General features: G+C 35.3%; 1 protein-coding gene across 1 annotated transcript in view; it reads left to right on the top strand.

Annotated features, from left to right (window-relative positions):
* The first annotated feature begins 3,573 nt into the window (after nucleotides 1–3,573).
* The window catches only part of LOC148939457 (muscle, skeletal receptor tyrosine protein kinase-like), a 160,590-nt gene continuing 149,035 nt past the window's right edge, over nucleotides 3,574–15,128 (top strand). Inside the window, exon 1 of the mRNA XM_089106883.1 lies at nucleotides 3,574–3,618. The gene's annotated coding sequence lies outside the window, so the exon portion shown is untranslated. The remainder of the gene's footprint in view (nucleotides 3,619–15,128) is intronic.

The following is a 15,128-nucleotide window of genomic DNA, read 5'->3' on the forward strand; positions in this document are numbered from 1 at the left end:
TCGTTCTGCCTGTAGCCATTGATCTTTTTGCAGTCACTATCAGTCCTGTTGTGCTAAAAAGCCGTTTAGCTGGGGCACATGTGGCCGGTACAGCCAGAACTTGACGAGCGTAAACTGCCACTCGCAGGATGTGATACTAGTATTGGACCTTGGGGTCCCACACAATGCCGCAAATGGGCTTCTTCTTTATATCTGCTGAAATAATTTGTTTTATAAGGGAGATCAAACCTGCACCTTCACCATAGGGCTCCTGTGCCCTACACTGCAGGAGGAACTAAACTGTACCTTTAAATTCCTTCCTTTTTGACATAAAAAAACCGTCCAAAATTCTTTTTTGAAAGAAATGATAAAGCTAAAATGTTTCATGTCAAAGTTTAAGGATACTTCAACTTCAATATAATATGCTAGCTGCGCAGAAAAAATGTAATTGACTTTTGTGGATAGATTTCTATACTAGCTCTAGATAATCTAACAAGCGGGAAAATACCGCAAATCATCATCGATAAATAAATGAAACCCAAAACGAACAAAAAATAACAATAAATAACTGAGTCAAACTCAAAACGAGCAGATATTAACTTGACTTGGGCTCAAAGTCCCAATGCCTTGTCAAGGCCAGAACATAGCTTGCGCTCTATTGAAAAATTATTAATGTTTACTTTTATAACTTTAATAAATCAAACAGTTTTAACATTTTGATAAACAAATATCAGCATATATATATCAAACTGACACTGCGCATTAATTTGTGTTTTTTTCATTTAAGTACAAATCATGTTCTGGCTTTGTGAAGGAATAGGGGTTTTGAGCCCAACTTATGTTAATTTCTGCTCGTTTTGAGTTTGCCTCGGTTATTAATTGTAATTTCTGATCGTTTCGGGTTTCATTTATTTACCGATGCTGATTTGTGGTAGTTTCATGTTTGGAATATTGTTGGGCTTTATTTTTTCTAGTTCTTTGTCAAATGGAATTCAAAAATTTTCATTGAAAAAACTATTTGTTTTGAGACAGTTTTTTAATTAAAATATGTTTGTTTTATATTTACATTGTTTTCACAGGGAAAAAGCAAATAATACTTTAAATCTTTTCGTTTTTTTAAGAATTTATAGTATGCCCTGCTATTTGTATGCTGAAAACAATTTTCACAAAATTGAACAACATAGACCCTTATAAAAATCTGGACACAAATAGTAGTGTTTAATTTAGTTTCATACCTCCTCTAGTTGACCTGAAATGGAAAACTTGATAACATTCGCAAAAAATTTTGTTTACTTTCTTTGATAGCTTGGATACACTTACGCTATTTTGATTTGGTCAAATTTTAAGAGCAGAAGTAGCCCCGAAAGTTTGAACATAATACCCTCAGTCGTTATTGGGATACTGCTGAGATGCCTTATTGGGAATTAGCATAAGCACAGTGCATTTTATTTTAATCTTAAGGCAACATTTAGTCTTTAAACATAAAGGCAAACGGGAGGGTGGGCGTGGGAGGGGGATTAGTTTCCCTCCAATCACTTTCGACTATTCAAAAGGGCATCGGCCCTTTCTATTTTCAATCGAATGAGCCCTTTTCGAAGCTCCTACGAAAACTCCTTCGATACGAAGTGCCCAGGTCTAAACAACAACAACAACAACAAAAATTATACATTATACCCACATCGATCTCTACTATAAAAATGTCAAGCCTTCCAATCTCTTTCGATTATTAAAAAGGGCACTAGGCTTTTCGATTTCTAAACTAATGATCCCTCTTTGATTTTCTACGACAAAGCTTTCTATAAACACCGTATATACCCCCAGGGCATAAATTACAACCCTTACCCTAAGGGCTGTGAGGGTGGTTGTCATCCTCTAAGACCCAATTTCCAGAACTTTCAACTACGTTAAACAAAATGGCTATCTCAAAATTTTGGATTGGAAGTGTTTCGGGAAATGGTGGGCGTGGAAGGGTTGTTAGTTGCCTTCCAATCACTTTCGACTATTAGAAAGGGGACAAGCCACTCCGATTTCTAATTGAATGAGCCCTTTTTGAAGTTTTTATGACAACTTCTTCGATACGAAGTGCCCTGGTCTAAAGGAAAAAATTATAAATAATACATTGTGCCAACATCGTTCTTATATACCTCCAGGGCATAACTACAAAACCCTTGCCCTAAAGGTTGTGGGGGAGTAACCTCATCAAAAAATATATTTTCTCTCTGGAAATCAGTTACTCTGAACAAAATGGCTATCTTAAATTTTTGATTGAATGTGTTTGGGGAAACGGTAGGCGCGGAAGGGGTGTTAGCTGCCTTCCAATCACTTCCGACTATTAAAAAGGGCACTATTTATTCCAATTTTCGAATCGAATGAGCCCTTTTGGAAGTTTCTACGACAACTCCTTCGATACGAATTGCCCTGGTATGGAAAAAACATAATAATACATTGTGCCAACATTGTTCTTTACTTAGACAGCTCGATTGCGCTGCCTAATACAACATCCTGAATTGCCTAATGCTCTTTTACCTACCTCTTTTCATCCGAAAAATCAGAAAGAAAAATGAACAGAATTTTAAAGTGGAAGGTAGAATTTTTGTTTCAAGAAAAATTTCTTCTTCTCCTTCCTATGAACCGATATTCATGGCGAGCCCAAGACAACAGTATTCATTTTTAAGAAACAGATTAGCCGGGATGACGGTTGAAACCCGGAGGTCGATATCGATAACCAAAAAAGAGAGAAAAAAAATCAAAGAAAAAACAGCGGCGTATTAGTGACGCCGCCGCCTACAGAATCCGCGGTGGTGTCAGCGCGCTGATACAAGCTCGGCGGCGCGCCACTGTTCTGTTTTCGGCGGTACACCGCCGACTTTTCGGTGTGGCTTTGGGGTGTACTTCCACTCCCCCCACTACTATAACTGCATACTGCACAAAATAAGATTTATGATCCCTTTAGTCTGAAAAATACCTAGACCTTCTACCCCTCTTTCAACACGTATAACTACTTTTAAATACCCTGGTTTTGATTAAGGGAATAGCTACCCAGCCAATCAACTTCCGGAAGAAATAAAAATACTTTGTAAACTTTGCTATTTTTATTCTTGCGTGTTTGACTTTAAAACTTACTCTATAATAACACAATGTCAGCTTTTGACACTGGAAATTTGGCTATATCAGGTAAAATTTTAATATTTACTTCAATTCATACCCTCCCAGCCCCCTCAGTTATTATGTTTACACAGGCTAAGATTCATGATCCCTTTCAGCCTGAAAAATGCCGGACTTTCCTCCCCTCTATCGATATGTCTTACTACTTGTAGATCCCTTGAATTTAATTAAGCGAATAGTTACCCAGCTAGGCAACTTCCAGCAAAATAAAAAAAAACACTTAATAAACTTTTTTATTTCTACTCTTACGTGTTTCCGTGTTCGACTTTAAAACTTGCCAGGTCCCCCTACATTTCTGCTTCTGCTGTCCACTAACAAGATTTATCCCAAACATTGGCAACAATTTATCCGGGCAACAATGAACATTTTGTAGATCATATTTACTTGATTAGTTGAAGAAACAGATTTTAAGAATTCCTTTAGAAATTTCCATAATAAGAAGAAAAATTTTAAGAAATCTCTCACAACAGCACAGTAAGATGGAACAAATTAAAAAATATCCCAATTACATCTAGCTCAAGCTGCAGACCTAGAGAACAAGGTTTTTTTATGTTTTGGAGTAGGAACCCTATTCAAAATGGTTCTTAGCTTATAGGCTAAATAAATGAATTTCCAATAAAATTCTTCACAATACTTGAAGTTGACTAGGCTAGGACTAACATTTTAGTCAGAGGTGTAATTTGCTATGGGCTCTCCAAACCCGATTTTGCCCCCAGCCCTCAGTTTGCCCCCTCCCCCAGGACCTCAGTTTGCCCCTGCCAGCTGAAATTTAGTTTTTGCAAAAAATATTGTCAAAATTAAAATAACCCTGCATAAACAGGTCAGTTTCATTTAGTAGGCTAGGCTGTATCTTTGCCTTTATGGTATTATGGATTGTTTTTTGGTTGGTAAAATTCTACTTTAGTTACTTTTGGCTATCTTGGAAAGGGGTTGGGTTAGGAAAATAAAACTTTCAGGGATGGATGTACATGCTAAGGTATGGGTAAAGTTCTACCAAATCATATTATTGAGTTATAAATAAAGTGAATACACCATTTGATGCCTTTTTTATGCTGATTACAAATATAATAATCATTTCTATCAGAAATGAATTTTAGCCCCCCTCCCTATATAACCCCCTACCTAACCCAACCTAACCTAACCCTGAATTGGCATATATAGGGGGAGGGGGGCTGAAATTCAATCCCAATAGAAATAATGATTATATTTGTAATCAGCATAAAAAAAGGCATCAAATGGTGTATTCACTTTTGTCCTAACTCAATAATATGATTTGGTAGAACTTTACCTGTCCAGGAAGGTACTTTGAAGTACCTACCTCCACTCATCCCCCCTCTATATAATGGTAAATTACTGCACATTACTAGTTGTTTTAGCTCATATTTCATCCTATATTACTATCATAATTATAAATCACTGCATACCTTACACAACTTCAGCTTTTAACCTTGTTCATTAAAATATATTTCAAAATCCTATTTCCATTATAAGCCATTTAATTTTCTACTCATGCTGACACTGGTTATGGTATAATGAAAGTAGGTCTGTGATGTCACAACTTTGTTTATCATAACCCCTTAAGGGTAGCATGCAGGTGGCAAGTGTAGATAAGCCATTTAAACTTTATTAATTAGGGAAAGGATTTGACAAGAGATGAACCAGTAAAAATATTATGTCATTGGAATGTGTTTTTGAAATCCCCTTTCCCCCCAAACTCAAAATTTTCTAAAATTCTACTTTAGAAGCTTTTTTAAATATTTCTAAAGCACTAAGACATAGAGCACTGCAAACATCAGAATCAACTTTAGAGGACAATTTATGTCATGGGACGATGTTTTTGTAATCCCCCTGTGCCCCAAACTCAAAATTCTATTTTAGAAGCTTTTTTAAATATTTGTAAAGCACTAAGGTATAGAGCGCTACAAATATCAGAATCAACTTTAGAGAACAATTTATGTCATGGGAAGATGTTTTTGATATCCCCCTTCCCCCCAAGCTCAAAATTTTACTTTGTAAGCTTTTTTAATTATTTCTATAGTGCTAAGACAGAGATTGTCACAAAAAACAGAATCAACATCAGGTTACTTAGCATGGTATGGGGATATATTTACCAAATCCCCTTCACACCAAAAACTCAAAATTTTCCAAATCTCAACTTTAGGAGCTTTTAAAGCTCTTACGTATTTAGTATAGATAGAGTGCTGCTAATCTAAGAATCGACTTTAGAGGACAAATAATGTTTTGGGAAGATGTATTTGAAATCCCCCTGAACTCCAAATTTTCCAAAATTTTACTTTAGAAGCTTTTTCAAATATTTCTAAAGTGCTAAGACATAGAGCTCTAAAAATATCAGAGTTGACTTTAGAGGACAATTTATGTCATGGGATGATGTTTTTGAAATCCCCCTTCCCCCCAAACTCAAAATTTTCCAAAATTCTACTTCAGAAGATTTTTTAAATATTTGTAAAGCGCTAAGACATAGAGTGCTACAAACATCAGAATTGACTGTAGAGTACAATTTATGTCATGGGAAGATGTTTTTGAAATCCCCCTTCCCCCCAAACTCAAAATTTTCCAAAATTCTACGTAAGAAGCTTTTTTAAATATTTGTAAAGTGCTAAGACATAGAGTGCTATAAACATCAGAATCGACTTTAGAGGACAATTTATGCCATGAGAAGATGTGTTTGAAATCCCCCTTTGCCCCAAACTCAAAATTTTCCAAAATTTTACTTAAGAAGCTTTTTTAAATATTTGTAAAGCACTAGTAGATAGTGCGCTACAAATATCAGAATTGAATTTAGAGGGGAAATTATATTATGGGGAGATGTATTTGAAATCCCCCTTCTCCCCAAAATCAAAAGTTTCTAAAATTCTACTTTAGAAGCTTTTTTAAATATTTGTAAAGCGCTAAGACATAGAACATTACAAACATCAGAATCAACTTTAGAGGACAAATTATGTTATGGGAAGATGTTCTTGAAATCCCCCTTCCCCCCAAACTCAAAACTTTCCAAAATTCAACTTTAGAAGCTTTTGAAATATTTCTAAAGCAAATACATTCTTAGACCACACTGGCTATACATGACAAATGAAACTCATAGACAAGAGAAACTAACAAAATGCACTAATAGATAACAAAAACTAACAAAAAGCACTAATAGATAGAGCCCTACAAATATCAGAATTGACTTCAGAGGACAAAGTATGTAGTGGGAAGATGTTTTTGAAATCCCCCTTCCCCCCAAACTCAAAAATTTCCAAGATTCTACTTTGGAAGCTTTTTTAAGTATTTGTAAAGCACTAAGACATAGAGTGTTACAAACATCAGAATCAACTTTAGCGGACAAATTATGTTATGGGACAATGTTCTTGAAATCCCCCTTCCCCCCAAACTCAAAATTTTCCAAAATTCTACTTTAGAAGCTTTTTAAATATTTCTAAAGCACTTATAGATAGAGCACTACAAATATCAGAATCGCCTTCAGAGGACAAATTATATTATGGGAAGATGTTCTTGAAATCCCCCTTCCCCCCAAACTCAAAACTTTCCAAAATTCAACTTTAGAAGCTTTTTAAATATTTCTAAAGCACTAATAGATAGAGCGCTACAAATATCAGAATTGCCTTTAGAGGACAATTTATGTTATGGGAAGATGTTTTTGAATCCCCCTTCGCCCCAAATTCAAAATTTTGTAAAATTCTAGCCTTCTTTTCCATGGGGGGTGTTTTCCCGGGGGGTAAAGTATTTGGACAGTTTGAAGTCAGAAAATAATTATTTCTAGGTAACAGGGCCACTAAAAAATTACAGAAGAATAGCAAGGTATCTGGAAATGTTGTTAACTAAAAAAAAACATCCTTGTACAAAGTAAATGTAATCTTTCGTTTAAGTTTTTTTTTTAATAAACATCAGTGCTGACCCGGAAGCATTACAGTTTCTGCCACAGTTAAATTTATGCAACCTGGGACTAAACAAGCTGAATCGTTGGGTCAACCATGTAGGCTCAACACTAGGATATTTGCATCTGTTAAGAAGGGACTGTTTCAGATGCAGGAAAAATACATACTAAGTTGACCTATCTTTCCAATATATTCATAACCCAATTCACTGTTATCTTTGTTTGAATATTCCCGCTGTTAAACAATGAAACAATTATGAAAGCTGCAATTGATATTGCAAGTTATAGCTTCAGTTTGTAAATGACAATTATTGAAATATGTCTTGCAATTTTTGTGAAATAAATTTATGTGGTGGTATCATTCAATTTTCTACTGTTGAGGCAGTCTTAGAGTTTTATTATAACCGTGGCATGTTATTGAGAAGCAGGAATTGTGATAACTGTGGCCAGATTTGCGTAAAATATAGAAATTTGTTCCATTGCCAGAAGTCTAGGCTTATACCTATCCATGGTGGCCGCAAATATTCTCAGGTAAAGTGTAATTTTTCAAAATTGATCTATGACAAAACATGGATGGCTGGTTTACACCTTTCTTTGCTAGAAAATTTCCGTTTTTTAATAATTTGGCTTCAAATACCGCCTCCAAGGGAGGATTTCATGATTAACAATGTTACTTGTTGTAAAAAAACCTTTTTTAATAACAGCCAGTTCTGCAGAGGTTTGTATGTGCGTAGTCATTGAAACTCCTCTCCTTTGGGAGGAAAAGGAGTCACTGTTGAGGTAGATGAAGCCAATTTTGGGAAGCGTAAATATAATCGTGGTCGGATTGTTGTGGGTGCTTGGGTACTTGGTGGAATAGAGCAAGGAACTGATAATTCATTCATGGTTTGTGCTGAATAGAAGTAGTGCCATGTTGTTGGGAATTATCCAAAACCAAATCCTGCCAGGGACAACAATTATCAGTGACTGTTGGAGGGCCTATGATTGCCTGGCTAGCCAGGGCTATCAGCATTTACATGTCAACCACAGCATAAATTTTGTTGACCCTGCAACAGGTGCTCACACACAAAACATCAAAAGAAACTGGTATGAAGTTCAAGACAATATACCCAAACCTGGCAGAAGAGAAGAACATATGGAAGGATATCTGGCAGAGCACTATTTCAAAAAAAAATATTCAATCTCCTTGAGAATGCACCATTTCATGAAACATATTGGAGCTTTATAACCCCAACTAATTTGTTTTTTATGGGTATCATTTACTAATTAATTTTTAAACGTTGTAACAGAAAATTTGGCAATTTACGGTATCTAACCCCATTTGTTCTTAAAGCAATTCAAATGTTTTTTCCCAAATAGTTTAGTGTAGCAATCTTCATTCTTGAAGCTACGAGACGTTATTAAAGTGTAACTAGGGCGGGGGAGAGAGGGGGTAGAAGTACATATTTGACTATAGAATAATTGGTAGTTGTGCATTATTAATAACCCACCACTATACATCAAAATAAGTTAAGTTTGGTTACTTCTAATTAAATAAAATAAAATAGGATGAAAATATAATAGTTTAGAAACAGATTTTGGTTATATATTTGCACATTAGGGGGTGGGGGGTAAGGCACAGTCTTTATTAAATATGTAACCTAACCTAGGTACCTTTTTGCCCCCTAAACCCCAAAAAAAAGCAGTTTAGATATTGTAAACGCAATAAGAAATCATGCTTAGCAATCCATTTATCCAACAAATACCCGTTTGTCTGGTTTCCTTGTACAGTCTATAGCGGTGGGTTATTTATGATGCACAAGTACCAAATAATCTATATTCGTTTTGATTATTTTTTTTGGAAACCCCTTAAAATTTTGAGTTGGGTAACTGCATAAAACATATTCAAATAGCTTAATCCTATAATGTTGAAAAATTTTGCTTTTCTTTTTTACATCTGTGATTTAAAATATGTAAAAAATGCTGGAACTTATATAAAAATTTTCTTTCAAGGGTAGAAAGGTTAGCTGCAAGGGGATTTGATAGCGGGGGGAGGGGAGGGCGGGGGCAGCATAAAAGGGGAAAACAACCCCTAAAAGTCAAAGGTTTTAATAAAACTCATACCATCAAATTTGTGGTTCTTGGCAAATACCTGCCGGAATATCCTCCCCGAAAAATACCCCCCCTCTCGGGAAATAGCCTCATGAAAAATCCCCCCCCCCCCAAAAAAAATACCCCCGTGGAAAATAAGGCTTTTCAAATTTCAAATTATCAACCAGATTTTTAGAGTATGAAGGGGGAATGGGATGAATGGTAAGGGGGGTTTCAAAAACTTTGAATGACCTTTAAAAATTTGTGAGTTATAGCAATGGAATCTTGCAAAATAGATCTTCTGTTTTAATGAAGTACAACAAAATTGTTTTCAGCTTCAAAACTTTGCTCAATCCCAACTTATAAGGTTTTAAATATATGCAAATACATTTCCTAAATTTTGATCTTCTGTTCTTTTGTTCTTCTGTTCTAAATTAGATCTTCTGTTTTAATGAAGTACAACAAAATTGTTTTCAGCTTCAAAACTTTGCTCAATCCCAATTTATAAGGTTTTAAATTTATGCAAATACATTTCCTAAATTTTGATCTTCTGTTCTTTTGTTCTTCTGTTCTAAATTAGATCTTCTGTTTTAATGAAGTACAACAAAATTGTTTTCAGCTTCAAAACTTTGCTCAATCCCAATTTATAAGGTTTTAAATTTATGCAAATACATTTCCTAAATTTTGGAAATAAAACATTGATATGGCTTAAAATTCTACTCAAATAACAGAAATTGCTTTTTCAGAACTAAAGCCATAGAAAAAGAAACTGATAAATGAAAATTAAGTTAAAATGTTGTTTTGTCAAAATTTCAATGGGTAATGGGTATTTCAAAAACATCTTCCCATGATATAAAAACATCTTCTCATAACGTAAATTGCCCTCTAAAGTTGATTCTGATGTTTGTAGTGCTCTATGTCTTAGTGCTTTACAAATATTTAAAAAAGCTTCTGAAGTAGAATTTTGGAAAATTTTGAGTTTGGGGGGAAGGGGGATTTCAAGAAATCTTCCCATAACATAATTTGTCCTGTAAAGTTGATTCTGATGTTTGTAGCGCTCTATGTCTTAGCGCTTTACAAATATTTAAAAAAGCTCCTGAAGTAGAATTTTGGAAAATTTTTAGTTTGGGGGGAAGGGGGATTTCAAGAAATCTTCCCATAACATAATTTGTCCTCTAAAGTTGATTCTGATGTTTGTAATGCTCTATGTCTTAGCACTCTAGAAATATTTAAAAAATCTTCTAAAGTAAAATTTCGGAAAATTTTGAGTTTGAGGGGAAGGGGGATTTCAAGAACCTCTTCCCACAACATAATTTGTCCTCTAAAGTCGATTCTGATGTTTGTAGCGCTCTATCTCTTATCGCTTTAGAAATATTTAAAAAAGCCTCCAATTTAAAATTTTTGAAAATTTTGAGTTGAGGGGTAAGAGGGATTTAAACAACATATAGCCATAATGAAAATTATATTCTACAATCGTCTATGATGTTTGAAACACTATATGTCTTAGTTCATTAGACGTATTTAAAAAAGCTTCTAAAGTAGAATTTAAAAATTTTTTTAGTTTGGGTGGAAGGGGGATTTCAAAAACATCTTCCCATGACATAATTTGTCCTCTAAAAAGGATTTGGTTATTTTACCGGTTTATCTCTTGTCAAATCCTTTCCCTAATTAAAAGTTTAAATGGCTTATCTACACTTGCCACTTGCATGCTACCCTTCAGGGCTTATGATAAACAAAGTTGTGACATCACAGACCTGATTTCATTATACCATAACCAAAGTCAGCATGGGTAGAAAATTAAATGGCTTATAATGGAAATATGATTTTGGAATATATTTTAATGAACAAGGTTAAAAGCTGAAGTTGTGTAAGGTAAGCAGTGATTTATAATTATGATAGTAATATAGGATGAAATATGAGCTAAAACAACTAGTAATGTGCAGTAATTTACCATTATATAGAGGGGAGGGATGAGTGGAGGTAGGTACTTCAACGTGCCTTCCCGGGACATACCTTAGCATGTACATCCATCCCTGAAAGTTTCATTTTCCTAACCCAACCCCTTTCCAAGATAGCCAAAAGTAACTAAAGTAGAATTTTACCGAAATTTTATTACTGCTTTTAGTCAGAAGGATTAAAGTTAGGCTGCTTGTAGGTTAGGAATTGTCTAAGAAAAAAAGGAATTGGCTATACTATTTGAGGTATTAATGTGGAACTGCAGCTCTTCAGCAGAAGTCAGGTTAAGAAAACAATTCTTACTTCCTAATATACAGAAAAAATTGGGGTATACTTCCCTATGGGACAGGGGTGTAATTTGCTATGGGCTCTTCAAACCCAATTTTTCCCCCAGCCCTCAGTTTGCCCCCCTCACCCAGGACCTCAGTTGGCCCCTGCCAGCTGAAATTTAGTTTCTGCAAAAAATCTTGTCAAAACTAAGATAAGTCTGCATAAACAGGTCAGTTTCCTTTAGTATATCTTTGCCTTTATGGCAAAGATAATATGGATTATTTTTCAGTTTTCACTGTCATTTTCATCTGATTTAGGAAAATTGGCTCTAGGCTAACTTTGCCCCACCCACTCCAGGATTTTGAAGAAATTATAGGCTACCACTGCTTTTAGTCAAAAGGATTAAAGTTTGGCTGCTTGTAGGTTAGAAATTGTCTACGAAAAAAACAGGAATAGGCTATACCATTTGAGGTATTAATGTGCAACCACAGCTCTTCAGAAGAAATCAGGTTAAGAAAACAATTCTTACTTCCTAATATACAGAAAAATTGTAGTTAAGACCATTTTAAAGCTGCTTCACTTTTAGTTTGACCACAACCCCTCCCGTATGAAAGCTTTTCATCTGTGGCATCCCAAGAAGCATGCCATTGTTTGTTTAGCCTCTCCCAATTTACCAATGACTTGAACACATCCACACTGGTATAGGTCTCTGTTCTTTCACTAAGAGAGTTTGAAAGGCTGCCAACTCTACTGAATGCTTTTGAGAGTAACTGCAAGTTTTCTTTGAGTGGTCAAGTTAAAAAAGATTAGGAATGGTATCCTATCCTCAGCAATCAAAATCTTGTACACTGTTTGTGTACTGTCATTAGCAACAATAAGTTAGGGATAATAGTTTAAGCATCTGAAGACAGGATGGATGTAGCACATCACCCAAGTCTTTAATTTACTTTGGGTTCTTGTATAATGAACCTACTACTGCTCAAGTTGTTCATTCATTGACTCATTATAGAACTTGTTTTTTTTGTTAGTTTCTTTCAGCTTAGTGTGAGATATGACAAAGAGAAGTGATGAAATACATAGAAAATATATTATTTGTTCTATATATTTGCACATTAGGGGGGGGGGGTAAAGTATTTGGACAGTATAAAGTTAGAAAGCAATTCTTACTACAAAATAGGCAGAATAATTGTACCTAACACATTAGGCATGCAGACCTGCTATACTTTACCCCCACTCCCCTAATGTGTAAATGTATAGCCCAAATTATATATATAGCCAAATATGATTCTATTATATGTCCATCCTAGCCAAGTGGATTGGTGCACTGGATTTAGGATCCTTGATCCAAGAGGACGAGGGTTTGAATCATAGTGTACTCAATTATTTCGTTTAAGGTGGGGGTCAGTGGTGTGACTGTAAGCTCAGCCAGAGTCAACCCAGCTTTAAATGGGTACCTGGAGAAATCTGGGGAAGGTAAACAGGAAGGGTGTACAAAAGCACATGATGGTTGGCCCCCAACCATCTCAGAAGTATCTCTAGTTTTAATTTTATTCTGTGGAACAAAGGTGTTTCACTTTGGAAAAGAAGATTAAAATCTATAAACAGCTCCATCACATAGAGCTGGAACAAGTTTAATCCAAAGCACTGGATTCTTTAGAGCTTGTGGTGCCCTGTCATTTGTGTGAGTGGGATCCTCTGCTGGTACTCCCTGAAATTAGCTACTAAGTGCATCCCAATTATGCAATAGTTTCTCTACATACATCTAAAGAGACATCCAACATGTTTTACTTGGGGCAATCACATTCCAGGCTGGGGTGTCTCTAAACTTCTGATGCAATTCAAACTCAGAGTATATTTTGGCCACTCATGATGAAGTGATTATATACTGTGCAACACAGATCTTCCAATTGCTTTGGTAATTGTTTACAAGCATAAGAAGCAACCAAATGAATTGAATGACTGCTACACTTGACACATATCATAGATGTGAATTTGTCTCTGATTCTGCTCACAACCAAGTTATCACACCCAAACATAGTTATACATGTGTCCAAACAGAATCTAACCCAGTTCTCTGTAGGTATATTTTTATCTTGAAGAAAATTGCAAATAAGGTTGAAAATGGTTTCTGCATTCCCATCACAACACTTAACCATATCTAGGGGGTCCACTTGTATTTCAAACTCCTTATTGAACAACAAAATCTTTTGACAGTCACATCAGTTGTTTTGTCACTATTGAGAGAAAAGGGTATCACTCTCAATGGATTACACAAAATTTCATTGTGTGTGGTCCTAAAGCCTATCTGATCACATTCTGCTTGTCCAGCCTTATTTTTTTTTTCTACAACATCCTTGTGTGACAAACTTTTCACAAAAGGTACAAGGGTTTCTACAAATGACAAAGGAAGATTGTTTTTGACAATGAAAGCAGCAAACTTGGCTTTTATACTTTCTTCTTGGTTTTTATCTGTGGTAAGGAGATGATCAGTTCTTGTGGTGAGCTTCCTCAAGGCCTTTATATTTGTTTCTCTATATTTTCACTGTGCTTTTCACTCTGCATTTGTTTTGGAGTTCAGATCTATCAAAGAACAAGGAATGACTGCAATAAGAACAGAAAACCTTTTCATCAGAAGATTTGCTCTTAGCAGGCCACCCACTAAATTCAGAGACTTGCAGCCAGCTATGCCTGAATTTGGCCTTTTTTCCTCTGTACCTTCTTTCTTGAAAAAGGTCAAATCAAAATCTCCTTTATTTCAAAACACCTATAGACCTACAGTCAGGCCAATTCTTGTTTGTTTTTGTTAAGAAAATAGTAAATAATTCAAAAAGTCTACACATACAAAATTTAATTTTCACATTCAGTGAGACAGTCAAAACAAATACAATTTTCTCAACACTTACATGGTCAACAAAATTAAAAAGACAAAAATTAAAATAACATACATCTATATATAAAATTAGATACCTAAGTTATAAAGGCAAACAAACCCAGGCACAAAACTTTTTTCATATCTTGCACGGGTTGTAAATACTGGTTGCATTTTTGGTATAGTTTCAGCAACAGATCTTTTGCCTACAAGGGAAAAATCTGGAGGAAGTATGTCATCAAGGTTGTGATTTTTCAAGATATCCTTTCACAACTTGAGACCAAGTTGTTGCCTTCTTTTTTCCAGGGTAACAAGTTTAAAATCTTGGATGAGCGATATATAGGGGACTTTATGAGATTTACGCGCAACAAGCAGGGTACAGTACTGAACTTGCTGCAATGTCTCTAACTGGTCATGAGTAAGGGAGAAGTGCCATACTTGACAACAATATTGTCAGATAGGTCTAAGAAAAGAAAGATAGAACCTTAGAAGATCCTTGACAGGAACACCAGAATGAGATAGCAACTTCATAACAGAGATACCCATATTTCCATGTTTGACTCTGCTTCCCACTTCATATCTGATAAAATATGGATGCCTAGCAGCTTAATTATGGTCACTATCTGCTGTTGGTGTAGTGGAGGATAATAGGTCCTTCTTTCTTCTCCCTTTCTGTTTTGCTTTTCTTTGCCACTAAGATTTTCAATGTTAATTTCAGAAGATGACAAGCTGTCCAACATTTTAGCACTTCCTGTAATCAGACTTAATAAGTAAAACACACCAATTGTATTATAACAATGGATCTTAAAGGGAAACTTTAGTATTGGATCTCCAATTCATGAAAGACTGAGGTCTTGGGAATTTATTCCCAAGGTCACAAGCTGAAAGTTGACATATTCTGGGTTTTATTGTTCAAGCTTG

Source organism: Artemia sp. Qi Xiang Cuo, chromosome 21 (assembly GCF_049724085.1).
Source record: "Artemia sp. Qi Xiang Cuo chromosome 21, ASM4972408v1, whole genome shotgun sequence".
NCBI lineage: Eukaryota > Metazoa > Arthropoda > Branchiopoda > Anostraca > Artemiidae > Artemia > Artemia sp. Qi Xiang Cuo.